Source organism: Galeopterus variegatus, unplaced genomic scaffold (assembly GCF_000696425.1).
Source record: "Galeopterus variegatus unplaced genomic scaffold, G_variegatus-3.0.2 Scaffold707, whole genome shotgun sequence".
Taxonomy (NCBI): Eukaryota; Metazoa; Chordata; class Mammalia; order Dermoptera; family Cynocephalidae; genus Galeopterus; species Galeopterus variegatus.
Genome location: NW_007726818.1, coordinates 528,043 through 532,029, shown reverse-complemented (window position 1 = coordinate 532,029; position 3,987 = coordinate 528,043). Strand labels below are relative to the sequence as shown.

General features: G+C 52.8%; 1 pseudogene; it reads left to right on the top strand.

The window, feature by feature from the left end:
* The first annotated feature begins 1,361 nt into the window (after nt 1–1,361).
* Nucleotides 1,362–3,455, top strand: LOC103589605 (annotated as a pseudogene).
* Nucleotides 3,456–3,987: the final 532 nt, after the last annotated feature.

Below are 3,987 nucleotides of genomic sequence, written 5' to 3'. Positions count from 1 at the left end.
CCCAACCCTTTATCATGGCCACCAATGCCCCACATGACCAGCCCCTGCCCTCTTCTTCTACCTTATTTCCCTTGCTCTTTATGCTTCAGACACATAGTGAGCCTCTTTCTGCCTTTGCTATAAGCCATGCTTGTTTCTAACCCCAGTGCCTTTGCACTCCCTGTTCTCTGTTCCCCTTTGCATGACTAGCTCCTTCTCATTTTCTGAGTTTCAGCTCAAATGCTAGTCATTTTCTCTAGAGTAACCACTTCTCCCTTAAGTCCTAGCACAGTACTAATCACTATCTGAAAACACTGCATTTCTGTATTGGTTAACTAGATTGTAAACTCCATAGGGACAGATACCTTGGCGATCTGGTTCACTCCCAGCGCTTAGAACAGTATCTGCTACTCTTAACAGATTAAATAGGTCCTTAAAAATTCTTGTTGAATTAACTAATATAAACAGACAATTATGGTACCATGTAATAAGTATCTGATGGGGAAAAGAGAAGGCCACCTAACAAACACAGTTTGGGAGAACTGTACATACCTCAGAAGAAGGAACTTTTAAAAAAAATTTTTTTTAAAAGATGACCAGTAAGGGGATCTCAACCCTTGGCTTGGTGTCGTCAGCACCACGCTCACCCAGTGAGCAAACCGGCCATCCCTATATAGGATCCGACCCCGTGGCCTTGGTGTTATCAGCACCACACTCTCCTGAGTGAGCCACGGGCCGGACCAGAAGAAGGAACTTGAATGATGAGTAATCATTGTTGTCATCGCTGTCATTATCACCAATTACTAAATGCTTATTGACATGCCACAAGTTATCTTGAGCACTGTTTATTTTATTATATAATCATCACATCACCTCTATAAGGAAATATCATTTTAGTTCTACAGCTGAGAAAACTGAGATCTGAAGATGTTAATGTTATCAGTGCCTCCAAAGCTCAGGCATCGAGGACTAACAGCGAGCAAAGCAGAAGTGAGGAAGGGCACTTCCAGGGAGAGGACGTAGCATGTACAGAAGAGCAAAGGCATTTGGGAAATTGCAATAGTTTCCAGAACGACACGTTCCTGCTTGCACCACTATGATTAGAACTGACCTTCGTTTGATCCTCTGGGACCTCCTAGACCCTCAATCTTTCTGTTTGCAAATATGACCCACTGCTTACCTAGCTCTTCTTATGACAGAATTTTTAATCTTATATTCATGTCCTTAACAAGATGGAAAAAAACCACTGAGATGTGAAGAAGAGAGGTCCCCACTGGGTGAGGAACCCAGGAAGGCCTGTCCAGATTCGGGCCTCCTTCCCCTCTCCCTTGGGCTGGGGTCGTGGGCAGAGCAGGGGCCCGGAGGGGCTGGGAGAGGCAGCCATGCCTACCTGGGGGGCTGGCTCGCCATACCAACCACTTTGTGGTGTCTGTGGAGGCAGAGGACAAGGTGTGGGAGCAGCAGCCCCACGTAGAACGCATCTTCAGCGTGGGAGTGAGCGTCCTCCCCAAGGACTGGCTCAAGAACTCACATCTGGCTGCAGCGTCAGGGCCACCAGGAGAACGTCAGCAGAGCCAAGGAGTACCTGAAGAGTTTCAGCAGCCCGGAATTGCAAGATGAAATCCACTAGCCATCAAAACTGCACTGCGTCTTCCTGGAAGCCAGGGCTTCTTCCATGACTGCCTGGTCTGGAGCCCTTCAGTCCACCTGGTGCCTGGGGTGCCTGGCTCACTGAAGATCAGTGGCCTGACTGAGGCCTTTGTCATGGCGCAGAGCCAGCTGGAGGAGCTAGTGGAGCGACTGAGCTGGGACTTTTGGCTAGGGCCATCCCCTGGGGCCTCTCAGTATGCTGGAGTGCTGAAAGACTTCTCTGCCCTGCTGCAGTCCCACGGGGAGGCCCACAGAGAGGCCCTGCTGCAGCTGCCCCTGGCTGTCCAGGAAGAGCTGCTAAGTCTGGTGCAGGAGGTGTCCAGGGGCCGCAAGCACTCCCCTCTTGGGATGGGAGGAGCCCAGGCTTGCTGGGTGCTCAGGGAAGGGGCATCAAAACTTCCCCAAGTGAAGGCAGGGAGTCCCTGGACCCTGGGTCTGTGGGGCAGGGACAGTCAAGGGGAGAGAGTTGTGCCGTGGAGAAGGGAGGAAAACAGCATGGTCCCAGGGAGATGAATTTGGGGTGGAAGGAGCTGCCTGGGGAAGAGGCCTGGGAGACAGAAGTGGCCTTCAGGCCACAGTCAGAGGGTAGAGGGGCAAGGGAGGTAGGACCTCTGAAAGGGAAGGTGCCAGAGAATGACAGGGTACCTTAGGAAAGTGGAGGGTTCTGTGTCCAGGGTGAGCCTCCGGTGCCCACGGCCCCTGTCAGAGGGCAGTTCAACCCCGGGGAACCTCCCTCCTCCAGTGGCTCCACAATGGGCAAGCCTCCCCACCAAGAGTGCCTCCACCTGCACCCAAATCCCCATGGCATTGTGGAGACAGGAGACCAGGGAGACAAGCAGCAGACCATGGCTTGAGGTTGGGGGTCTCCATGAAAACGAGGTACCTGCGGGGGGTGGCAACTTGGTGACTGGCACACTGTTTCCAGGAGCCCTACAGGATCCATTCACCATGTGCCTTACCAACATACCTGGCCAGCCAGACCTCTGCCATATTGTCATTGATGGCAGCAGTGTGGCCATGGTTCATGGCCTTCAGCACTACCTCTCTAGCCAGGGCATTGCCATTGCTATGAGTCTGGGACCATGGCCTCTGTGACATAACTGACTTTCTGCCTCAGTGGTACCTCTGTAAGGATTCCAGGGTCAGAGAGAGTCACTTCCTACAAAAGCTGTACTCCTTCAGCCTGCTCTCCCTCACCCCCTCACGAGTCATGGATGGCAAGAGGACCTCTTTCTACGATGACAGGTTCACAGTGAAGCTTGCTGAAGAGACCGATGAGATCATTGTCTCCAATTACCAGTTCAGGACCTGGCAGAGGAGTCCAAGAAGCGGATTTCCCTCACCCCCTCACGAGTCATGGATGGCAAGAGGACCTCTTTCTACGATGACAGGTTCACGGTGAAGCTTGCTGAAGAGACCGATGAGATCATTGTCTCCAATTACCAGTTCAGGACCTGGCAGAGGAGTCCAAGAAGTGGATGTTGCAATCATCAGAGCACCTGCTGCCCTTCACCTTCATGGGAAACCTCTTCATGGTACCTGATGACCCGTTGGGGCAACATGGCCCCACCCTGAATGAGTTCCTGAAGAAGGCAGCCAGGTCACAGGGATCTTTTAAGGCTTGGCCTCCTTCCGGGGCTGTGCAGAGCAAGATAATCAGCAGCACGGGAGAGAAGAGGAAAAAGGCAATGAAGGCATTCAGAAGACCCAGGAGACAGTCACTCCCGCACCAGCTGCTGGAAGTGTTTTGGGGTCAGGATCACAAAGTGGACTTCATCCTGCAGCAGGAGCCGTACTGCCAGGACATTAACCCTGCTCAGTCTTAACTTTTGAGCTTCACCTGCCTCAGTGGCTGCTGCCTGACAGCTTCAGCCTGCACCAGCTCCCTGTAGCTCAGCCCCTTCTGTGAGAGTCCTTCTGCTGCTCAGACTGTAACCCAGACTCACTCTGAGTTGGTGCTTTGCATCAGGGAAGTGCCAAAGAAGGGCATTCTAGTATGGGTAATGCTCTTGCCTGGGACACGTTAGGGGCAGGTCCATAAAGTAACCTGATCTCATCTTGAGTTAGGACCTTAACCAGCTCTTAAGAGGTCCTGCTAAGCCTTAACCTCTCAACCTTGCCTCAGTGTGGGGAGTGGGGGCTGCTGGAAAGTCCTGGAGACTGAAACAGGCTAGGGTGGGTGGGAGGCGACAAGGAAGCTAAGCTCTACCCCCCACCCCCACCCCCCCGCTCCTGCTCTGAATGGCCAGAGGACTGAATGCTTCCTAGGCCTGTTTAAGCTCCTGGGAGCACTGAAGGGAATGCTGGGCCCTGGAGGGGCTATAGTGTACGTGGGCTGGGTCACAGAGGGGTAGCAGG